Source organism: Lactuca virosa, chromosome 1 (assembly GCF_052849685.1).
Source record: "Lactuca virosa cultivar CGN04683 chromosome 1, Lactuca_virosa_CGN04683_v6, whole genome shotgun sequence".
In the NCBI taxonomy this organism is placed as follows: domain Eukaryota; kingdom Viridiplantae; phylum Streptophyta; class Magnoliopsida; order Asterales; family Asteraceae; genus Lactuca; species Lactuca virosa.
Genome location: NC_136426.1, coordinates 52,454,698 through 52,467,410, shown reverse-complemented (window position 1 = coordinate 52,467,410; position 12,713 = coordinate 52,454,698).

Below are 12,713 nucleotides of genomic sequence, written 5' to 3'. Positions count from 1 at the left end.
TTCTTTGACTTCGTATTTTAGGTTATGCTTTTCATTTACTATCTAATGTTTTTTTATGTTTTAAAAAATATTTATAAGTTTGTTTTAATGCACTTATGTTAAATTATTATTTTATTTTATTAAATATAATAAAATATAATAATTACAAAAAGATAATACAACAAGTTTTGAAAGTAATTATAAAATTTCAAAAAACCAAAATAAATAAATAAATAAATAAATAGCGATTTTTTATTATTATAAATGAAATTATATATATATATATATATATATATATATATATATATATATATATATATATATATATATATATATTAGGTTATAACCCGTGGACACCACGGATGAAAAATAAAAAAATATAAATAAATCATAAGGTAAATGCAAAAACATTGATGCAAACTAAATGCAAGATAATAATAATAATAATAATAATAATAATAATAATAACTTTTCCAACATTGAATTAAATAAACAATAGTGGTCAAATTTTTAGGCTTAATTAGACAAGGGAATGTAAATGTTAAAATTCCAAAACTATAACTTCCCTTTATTGATTTTAAATGAATCACACATCTACAAATGGATTTCCAATCCAATTAACCCTTTAATTGTTTTGATTAGCAAGTGCTTCTAGGGATGAACAACGAAACCGAGTACCCGCTTTTGGAATCGGAACCCCCTTAGAACCGCCGGTTCCGAAACCGAAACTGCCTTAAGCAGTTCCGCTTCCGGTTTTCATATATATATATATATATATATATATATATATATATATATATATATATATATATATATATATATATATATATATATATATATATGAAGTGTCAAGTAGTCTAAGATAAATTTAAACGTGTTATTAGTTTATTTCTAGCTAAACTTTTGTACATTGAAGAGTGAAGACCTTTTGATTCATAGAAACTCCACTATAAACATTAAGTTAAATGGTCTATAATAAGATAGTAATTATCATATCTTAATATCCATGTGTTTAGAATGGTCTTTATGCTAATTCTTTTATCCACTAACCAACTTGTAAGTAAATAATAGTTATAGACTTCGGTTATTAGCATCATTAAAACATGTGGCGATGAAAGTTACACATTGGATGTGTATGAAGTTATAAAAGAACATAGAGCAACAATATGTAAATATTCATTAATAATTTCATTTGGTTTTCAACATATTTTTACGACATTTGGTTTTGAACGTATATAACATCATAATTGTATTGATAACTAATTTATAATGTTTATTAATAAACACTCACTAATAGTTTTTAGTTAATAATATATGATTACTTTGTGGTTTATAATGAAATTATAATAAAGAAAATTACGAATCGGGTACCCGGTACCGAAACCGGTTCCGGCGGTTCTGGTTCCGGTTTCAAGTTTCCAAGAACCGGCGGTTCCGGTTCTAAAGAATTAGGGAGGGTACCTGCCTTTGTTATCCCTAAGTGCTTCTACACAATGTCATGCAAGAGAGGTAAACGTGATAGTTGATACCAAAAAAAAAATTTCCTAAACAAACAAATGTCCTGCATGTACCTGTTACACTACATACAAGGTCAGAAATGTAATTTGTAAAAGTTGCCAACAGAAACAGTGAAATCTACCCGGTTAGAGTATTAGAAGGAAAACAACTATTGTTCTCATATTTTTATATAAGTTCAATAGCATTCCAGTACTTCAATTTCAGATTTCTGGTCATCTGAGTTACCAGGGGCATAAGGAAAGATGTAACTTCCTAAAATACCCTTTATAGAGGGTCTTGGAAGGTGTCACTCTCTTTTTTCTCCTTCCATCTGTCTACCTGTATACACACAAACTCGACTATCAATTGAATAGACATGAAAGTTTCTAAAACCCAAAATATTCTGAGAGAAAATCTCCTTTAATCTAAGAAATTAAAATAACATGCACAAAAACGATTGTGGAAAAGTTGATATTCCTGTTCAACAGTCATCTCCAATCTGATAACTACTGAAATCATGTCCTGGCAAAAAAGAAAGAAAATTTTCAAATTGAAAAAAAAATCATAAATTGAAAGTAGAAAATGAAACATAAAAAATTATTGATTAAAATATCCAAGTGAAAGGATTTAGCGCTGCAGATCTTTATATTCAAATCGATATCATTGTATACTTCATATCAGATTGTAAATTTACCATCAGATACAAATACATGTATGGATGAAAAACAAACAAAATTGTCAAAGACATGATTCACCTGGAAAGGGAGAACTCGATCCTTTAGTTTCTTTGTTTCTTCATAAAACTTGATTCTGTTTTAAATTTCCACCTTCAACATACCTTGAATCTGTAAGAAAACTATTTTCGTTTTTGTTTAGGAATGTAACTGAATTCAAATATTAGCAAGAAAAAATGAGCAAGCCTTAAGTTCTGATGTACAAAAACCAGAAAGGAAGATAAGAAAATTCAATGAAACCATCGGACATACCTGATTATGGAGAAATTAAAAAAAAAGAACAAAATAATAATAATAATAAAAGACAATCATATACAATCAGCTCCTACATGAAAAACGTAACTCCATCCACCTTTTTTTTGTTTCTTAAGCAGCCTTCATAAGCCTATTTCCCAAAAAATCAAAGAAACCATCAAACGTACCTAACAACACCAGACTCCTATGGCTAAAAATGATCCATTCAATGCATAAGCACAACAAATACAATCTAGTTCAACCAACAAATTGATTTAGGGCTAAAGATCGAAAACCAAATAAAAAATCAAATTTGATTTTATACCGTTTAAAAGATTTGATAAAGATTATTGCTTCGATTTAGGGCACCGCTCACGCTTATATAGAGGAAAAGCATTGATAGAGATAACGGCTACCAGATAAATCGATTGAAGCCCACGATTTGTAGATATTAATTATTTGCTGATCGGGAAAATGTTCTTGTTCATGATTTCTTTCATTTTGAATAAAAATTTGTAGATTGTCATTGTTGATTTCGAGAGATGGTGATTCTTGCAATCGATTTTGATGGGAGGAAGCGTTTGATTGTAGGCAAATCGATAGAGATAGACCATGAGATGGAGGCGTTGCTCAATGGGGAGTAATGAAATCTATTTACCTCTTCAAATCTTGGGATCATATACCAATTGAACAATTTTCGCTGAATTACTTCCAGATTTAGGGGCTTCATAGTTGGAAACTTCTCCCTATTTCCTTCATCAAATCTTGGCATTTATGTATCAATTGAAACAATGCTGATTTTAAGCGGTGGTTAGTTTGAAAGAAGGCTAGGTCAAGATAAGAAGAGATAGCAGGCGATATCTCAGGATTTGTACGTAACTTAGTTTGAAGGAATAGGTGGGAATAAAAGTGAAGGACTTACGAGTAGATGTCGCGTGGCAAAGAAGACACGTAGAAAAAAGTCATGTGGCACCTTAGAGAGGTTTTTATTAGGAAGATATATATATTGTGACATCCTCAAATTTCTCGGCCAGAAAAGACCGATTTAATTTATGCTTTTTAAAATAAAATCAGAGAAATCTTTTTAAAAGATGTTGCGGAATTGGTCCCCAAAACAAAACATGATAAAAGTTTGTCAAAACCTTTCTTTAAGAAATATATAATTTCCTTTTATATCAAAACCTCGGGATGTCATGTTCCGCTACAGATCAAAAGCATAAACAAGACATTATAAGCCTTAAAACAGTTATTTATAACTACTAGCCTATAATCCAAAAATCACTCATCATCATCATCCGACTATGCTCGGGGTCCACTACCTGTAATATAAAAAGCTGAGTGGGTCAGGCTTGGGAGCCTGGTGAGCATATAGGGTTTTCAACCCACAATAAATAATTTATTATGCTTAAACATCAAACAATCAACCCAATTACCCAATCCCCATTATCTTATTTATTTCTTAAGGATTTACCCTAAGAATCAAATCTAACTCATTCTTAAGGATTCATCCTAAGGAATAGGCACGAAGTCCATCGCTGCCCAAGGTTTATACTACAAGCACTAACAAACGTCGATCAAGAATCGACTATCCTTCATCCAATCATTCCTCAGGATTGACCTAAGGAATTTATCCAAAGTTCATTGCTACCAAGGTTCATACAACAGACACTACGTCACATAGTCGTCGGGGTTTATACAATAGGCACTACGTCTCATAGTCGCCAAGGTTTATACAATAGGCACTACGTCTCATAGTCGCCAGGGTTTATACAATAGGCACTACGTCTCATAGTCGCCAGGGTTTATACAATAGGCACTACGTCTCATAGTCGCCAGGGTTTATACAATAGGCACTACGTCTCATAGTCGCCAAGGTTTATACAATAGGCACTACGTCTCATAGTCGCCAGGGTTTATCTAATAGGCACGAAGTCACATCGTCACCAAGGTTTATACAATAGGCACTACGTCTCATAGTCGCCAGGGTTTATACAATAGGCACTACGTCTCATAGTCGTCAGGGTTTATACAATAGGCACGAAGTCACATCGTCGCCAAGGTTTATACAACATGCACTAAGTCCATAGCTGTCAACATACTAAATCCGTAGCTACCAACGTACATCTATACTGTACTAAATTTATAGCTACCAACGTACATCTATAATGTACTTCTATCCCTCATACTTTATCTACCCATGTTTTACCCAACATATTTGAAGATAAAATATATATACATTTTAAATCATTTTAAACATGTATAAAACATTCATTCAACATCCATCTCAAATAAACAAACAACATATATACACATATCACGTATTTTATATAAAATACTTCATGTCTATGTGTAAGATGAAAGTGACTATACACTCACCTGATTTAATGAAAATCGGGCAACAATTCGTTTCCTAAAACGATCGTTTCTAATAAAACCGGGAGTTTTATTGAGAAACGGGCTCTGCGAGGGTCGGGCTTCGAAACCGAAAAGATAAATTTTTCAGGATTCTCGGGCACTTCGGGGAGTATTCCGGGGGTTATAATCGATATCGGGGCTTCGGGGGATGTGAAAATAGCCAAAATATTGAAAAAGGGGCCAAAATTGCCAATTTCTAAATTCTAGCCGGGAGGGTTCGCACCCTCCTATTTATAGTGTGCGAGCTGCTGATCGGACGGTCAGGAGAGAAGCCACGCGGCAGCAGATTCGAAGGAGGCTGCTCCTGCTCGCACGTGGGTTGCGCATGCGAGGGCCTCGCTGGAGGGCCTCGCTGGAGGGCTCTGATTGGACCGAAGTCCGGGTCCGAGGTGGGGGGCTCGTGGCTCATGCGAGGCTCGGATGGATCAGAAGCAACACGGGGTGCGCATGCAAGCTTCCAGCGCATCGGACACATCATCGATTCGGACACCTGTGCGACACGCGTCGCTTCTCGGACGCGCCACGCAGCAGCTTCGGACACGTGGCCAACTCAGAGCGAGGGTGACGTGGCAGCACTATTCATGCGAAATTTCTCGAAAAATGTGTATAATCTTGTAAAATCCATAACTTTCTCATACGGGCTCCGTTTTTTACGTTCTTTATATGCACGCGTAGAGAAAATTATGCTCTACAACTTTCGTTTAGACTTCGTCGGAAAAATTTGAATTTATTTTTATATTATTATTTTTAACAGACGGGGACTGGAAAATTCGTTAAAAATTCATAACTTCTTCATCCGACGTCCGTTTTCGTCTGTCTTTTTACCGTTGTGCTACTATTTACGAGACCTTCGATTCTTTTTTAGGTCGTGTCGGATAAAAATCACTCGATCTAAAATTCGAGTTTTTAGCTGTCTACTGTTAAGTTGAAACTTCGAAAAATCATAACTTCCTCATACGAAGTCAGATTTGGGCGTTCTTTTTATACCTACTCTCGGTTTAACGAACACTACGAGTTTCGTTTAGATCACTAACGCTAAAAAGTAGTTCATCAAAAACTCACTTTTTACGACATTCGGCACCGTGCCGGTTTTGTCGCGAAACTTCGACAGGTCATAACTTCTTCGTTATAACTCAGATTTCGACGTTCTTTATATGTACAGAATCCTTGTAACATATACTACAACTTAGTTAAGATTAATCCTTATAAATAATCTTCCATCAAAAAGTCATTTTGATGCTTATCGTCTCTTAATTGACTAGCCCTGATCTACGGGCGTTACAATTATCTCCCCCTTAGGATGATTACGTCCCGGAATCATCAACGAAAATAAGGCTTGTATAATGATTCCATACGTTTTATTCCCATCCTAAGTAATAACCGTGATGCTAAATCTTGCACCTGTTCTTCATACTATGTTGGACTTTCATTTGTAACCTTCAAGTTACAAAATAAATCCTTATTGAGGACTCATTCTTCTTCTTAGGATAAGTACTTTCCTTTATCTATTGTAACAGATCGATGGGTCATGTTCTAATGACCTCTCATCGTATGATGCAACGTTTAGACTCAGGTATCTTAGAGTCAAATTCCAGAATGAAATATACCTTCCTTCATATTCTAATGTGCTATAATCACATTTTAGCATGTAGCATTTCTAGCTACTAACTTTTTTAACAACGAGCGCGTTACCAATGACCGTATTGATTTCAATCTTCTGACTTTAGTCAAATGCTACATCGAACTTGGTCCTCTGAACCATGTAACAAACTCATCGTAGTCGGACTCAATTTGATATTACCACTAGGGTCAGAATACCAATTACCTCATTAGTTATTACCGAAACAATGGTAACAACATACTTGAATAAAAACGGAATCAATCACTAGCTTCTTGGTAACCTTGTGACTTTCCCTGATCCAAGCGTGAGTCATGTGCTTCCAGTAGTATAGATCTCTACTACTATTCACACCTACTCATACTCGTCCTAAGTACTGTCTCGCAGTCCCCAAGTCCTAAAATCACAAAACAATTTAACACATACGAATGTGTCCAATTAATCATAAAATTTTCCTAGACTCTACTAGGACTTCTTCTATGCGTATCTTCATTCATCAATTCTACTTCAACTTGGTTGGTGATGGAAATTCCAGACGATGCGATAACTTCAAGAATTACACCAATCATATCATCATCCTGCCAATCGAAGGTGTACTTCAGACGTACCGTACCCCTCTAAACATTCCGTTATTTTATTAGACATATTCTAAAGACAAGATACCACTCTTACGATATCTTCTGATAGGTATCATTCACTATCATAAGCTTTTCATTTCCTCCATCTACTTAATTCTCTACGAGTCTTCACCATAATGTTTTGTACACCCAAACAAACGTTCGGTGTACTGGGCGAGAATTTAAGATAGGAAAGTTTTATTTACGATAGACGTATAAATCTCCTTATCACTTCGAAACGTTTACATGTTAGTTCTAATCTCGTAATCATACGCTTAGAATCCTACACACATAAGGTTTCCAGATCTGGTCTGCAACAGACCATAGATCCGAACATATAATAGCATCATTATAGCTATAACACAAAACATTTAGCACATAAAAGCATTTTAGGCATCCTTCTTAAAATTAACTAGTGCTTGTGTCAATTTAGGTGTACTACCTATAATATAATAGACACACTCAACTCACAATCATCGCTTAGCATTCTAAGTTTAAGTCTAGAAATCCTACAATTTCTTAGTTCGCTTAAACTAATTCTCTGATACCAACTGTGACATCCCCAAATTTCTCGGCCAGAAAAGACCGATTTAATTTATGCTTTTTAAAATAAAATCAGAGAAATCTTTTTAAAAGATGTTGCGGAATTGGTCCCCAAAACAAAACATGATAAAAGTTTGTCAAAACCTTTCTTTAAGAAATATATAGTTTCCTTTTATATCAAAACCTCGGGATGTCATGTTCCGATACAGATCAAAAGCATAAACAAGACATTATAAGCCTTACAACAGTTATTTATAACTACTGGCCTATAATCCAAAAATCACTCATCATCATCATCCGACTATGCTCGGGGTCCACTACCTGTAATATAAAAAGTTGAGTGGGTCAGGCTTGGGAGCCTGGTGAACATATAGGGTTTTCAACCCACAATAAATAATTTATTATGCTTAAACAGCAAACAATCAACCCCAATTACCCAATCCCCATTATCTTATTTATTTCTTAAGGATTTACCCTAAGCATCAAATCTCACTCATTCCTAAGGATTCATCCTAACGAATAGACACGAAGTCCATCGTTGCCCAAGGTTTATACTACAAGCACTAACAAACGTCGATCAAGAATCGACTATCCCTCATCCAATCATTCCTCAGGATTGACCTAAGGAATTTATCCAAAGTTCATTGCTACCAAGGTTCATAGAACAGGCACTACGTCACATAGTCGCCGGGGTTTATACAATAGGCACTACGTCTCATAGTCGCCAGAGTTTATACAATAGGCACTACGTCTCATAGTCGCCAGGGTTTATACAATAGGCACTACGTCTCATAGTCGCCAGGGTTTATACAATAGGCACTACGTCTCATAGTCGCCAGGGTTTATACAATAGGCACTACGTCTCATAGTCGCCAAGGTTTATACAATAGGCACTACGTCTCATAGTCGCCAGGGTTTATCTAATAGGCACGAAGTCACATTGTCGCCAAGGTTTATACAATAGGCACTACGTCTCATAGTCGCCAGGGTTTATACAATAGGCACTACGTCTCATAGTCATCAGGGTTTATACAATAGGCACGAAGTCATATCGTCGCCAAGGTTTATACAACAGGCACTAAGTGCATAGCTGTTAACATACTAAATCCGTAGCTACCAACGTACATCTATACTGTACTAAATTCATAGCTACCAACGTACATCTATAATGTACTTCTATCCCTCATACTTTATCTACCCATGTTTTACCCAACATATTTGAAGATAAAATATATATACATTTTAAATCATTTTAAACATGTATAAAACATTCATTCAACATCCATTTCAAATAAACAAACAACATATATACACATATCACGTATTTTATATAAAATACTTCATGTCTATGTGTAAGATTAAAGTGACTATACACTCACCTGATTTAATGAAAATCGGGCAACAATTCGTTTCCTAAAACGATCGTTTCTAATAAAACCGGGAGTTTATTGAGAAACGGGCTCTGCGAGAGTCGGGCTTCGAAACCGAAAAGATAAATTTTTCGGGATTCTCGGGCACTTCGGGTCGTATTCCGGGGGTTATAATCGATACCGGGGCTTCGGGGGATGTGAAAATAGCCAAAATATTGAAAAAGGGGCCAAAAATGCCAATTTCTAAATTCTAGCCGGGAGGGTTCGCACCCTCCTATTTATAGTGTGCGAGCTGCTGATCGGACGGTCAGGAGAGAAGCCACGCCGCAGCAGATCCGAAGGAGGCAGCACCTGCTCGCACGTGGGTTGTGCATGCGAGGGCCTCGCTAGAGGGCTCTGATTGGACCGAAGTCCGGGTCCGAGGTGGGGGGCTCGTGGCTCATGCGAGGCTCGGATGGATCAGAAGCAACACGGGGTGCGCATGCAAGCTTCCAGCGCATCGGACACATCATCGATTCGGACACCTGTGCGACACGCGTCGCTTCTCGGACGCGCCACGCAGCAGCTTCGGACACGTGGCCAACTCAGAGCGAGGGTGACGTGGCAGCACTATTCATGCGAAATTTCTCGAAAAATGTGTATAATCTTGTAAAATCCATAACTTTCTCATACGGGCTCCGTTTTTGACGTTCTTTATATGCACGCGTAGAGAAAATTATGCTCTACAACTTTCGTTTAGACTTCGTTGGAAAAATTTGAATTTATTTTTATATTATTATTTTTAACAGACGGAGACTGGAAAATTCGTTAAAAATTCATAACTTCTTCATCCGACGTCCGTTTTCGTCTGTCTTTTTACCGTTGTGCTACTATTTACGAGACCTTCGATTCTTTTTTAGGTCGTGTCGGATAAAAATCACTCGATCTAAAATTCGAGTTTTTAGCTGTCTACTGTTAAGTTGAAACTTCGAAAAATCATAACTTCCTCATACGAAGTCAGATTTGGGCGTTCTTTTTATACCTACTCTCGGTTTAACGAACACTACGAGTTTCGTTTAGATCACTAACGCTAAAAAGTAGTTTATCAAAAACTCACTTTTTACGACATTCGGCACCGTGCCGGTTTTGTCGCGAAACTTCGACAGGTCATAACTTCTTCGTTATAACTCAGATTTCGACGTTCTTTATATGTACGGAATCCTTGTAACATATACTACAACTTAGTTAAGATTAATCCTTATAAATAATCTTCCATCAAAAAGTCATTTTGATGCTTATCGTCTCTTAATTGACTAGCCCTGATCTACGGGCGTTACAATTATCTCCCCCTTAGGATGATTACGTCCCGGAATCATCAACGAAAATAAGGCTTGTATAATGATTCCATACGTTTTATTTCCATCCTAAGTAATAACCGTGATGCTAAATCTTGCACCTGTTCTTCATACTATGTTGGACTTTCATTTGTAACCTTCAAGTTACAAAATAAATCCTTATTGAGGACTCATTCTTCTTCTTAGGATAAGTACTTTCCTTTATATATTGTAACAGATCGATGGGTCATGTTCTAATGACCTCTCATCGTATGATGCAACGTTTAGACTCAGGTATCTTAGAGTCAAATTCCAGAATGAAATATACCTTCCTTCATATTCTAATGTGCTATAATCACATTTTAGCATGTAGCATTTCTAGCTACTAACTTTTTTAACAACGAGCGCGTTACCAATGACCGCATTGATTTCAATCTTCTGACTTTAGTCAAATGCTACATCGAACTTGGTCCTCTGAACCATGTAACAAACTCATCGTAGTCGGACTCAATTTGATATTACCACTAGGGTCAGAATACCAATTACCTCATTAGTTATTACCGAAACAATGGTAACAACATACTTGAATAAAAACGGAATCAATCACTAGCTTCTTGGTAACCTTGTGACTTTCCCTGATCCAAGCGTGAGTCATGTGCTTCCAGTAGTATAGATCTCTACTACTATTCACACCTACTCATACTCGTCCTAAGTACTGTCTCGCAGTCCCCAAGTCCTAAAATCACAAAACAATTTAACACATACGAATGTGTCCAATTAATCATAAAATTTTCCTAGACTCTACTAGGACTTCTTCTATGCGTATCTTCATTCATCAATTCTACTTCAACTTGGTTGGTGATGGAAATTCCAGACGATGCGATAACTTCAAGAATTACACCAATCATATCATCATCCTGCCAATCGAAGGTGTACTTCAGACGTACCGTACCCCTCTAAACATTCCGTTATTTTATTAGACATATTCTAAAGACAAGATACCACTCTTACGATATCTTCTGATAGGTATCATTCACTATCATAAGCTTTTCATTTCCTCCATCTACTTAATTCTCTACGATTCTTCACCATAATGTTTTGTACACCCAAACAAACGTTCGGTGTACCGGGCGAGAATTTAAGATAGGAAAGTTTTATTTACGATAGACGTATAAATCTCCTTATCACTTCGAAACGTTTACATGTTAGTTCTAATCTCGTAATCATACGCTTAGAATCCTACACACATAAGGTTTCCAGATCTGGTCTGCAACAGACCATAGATCCGAACATATAATAGCATCATTATAGCTATAACACAAAACATTTAGCACATAAAAGCATTTTAGGCATCCTTCTTAAAATTAACTAGTGCTTGTGTCAATTTAGGTGTACTACCTAAAATATAATAGACACACTCAACTCACAATCATCGCTTAGCATTCTAAGTTTAAGTCTAGAAATCCTACAATTTCTTAGTTCGCTTAAACTAATTCTCTGATACCAACTGTGACATCCCCAAATTTCTCGGCCAGAAAAGACCGATTTAATTTATGTTTTTTAAAATAAAATCAGAGAAATCTTTTTAAAAGATGTTGCGGAATTGGTCCCCAAAACAAAACATGATAAAAGTTTGTCAAAACCTTTCTTTAAGAAATATATAATTTCCTTTTATATCAAAACCTCGGGATGTCATGTTCCGATACAGATCAAAAGCATAAACAAGACATTATAAGCCTTACAACAGTTATTTATAACTACTGGCCTATAATCCAAAAATCACTCATCATCATCATCCGACTATGCTCGGGGTCCACTACCTGTAATATAAAAAGTTGAGTGGGTCAGGCTTGGGAGCCTGGTGAACATATAGGGTTTTCAACCCACAATAAATAATTTATTATGCTTAAACAGCAAACAATCAACCCCAATTACCCAATCCCCATTATCTTATTTATTTCTTAAGGATTTACCCTAAGCATCAAATCTCACTCATTCCTAAGGATTCATCCTAACGAATAGACACGAAGTCCATCGTTGCCCAAGGTTTATACTACAAGCACTAACAAACGTCGATCAAGAATCGACTATCCTTCATCCAATCATTCCTCAGGATTGACCTAAGGAATTTATCCAAAGTTCATTGCTACCAAGGTTCATAGAACAGGCACTACGTCACATAGTCGCCGGGGTTTATACAATAGGCACTACGTCTCATAGTCGCCAGAGTTTATACAATAGGCACTACGTCTCATAGTCGCCAGGGTTTATACAATAGGCACTACGTCTCATAGTCGCCAGGGTTTATACAATAGGCACTACGTCTCATAGTCGCCAGGGTTTATACAATAGGCACTACGTCTCATAGTCGCCAAGGTTTATACAATAGGCAC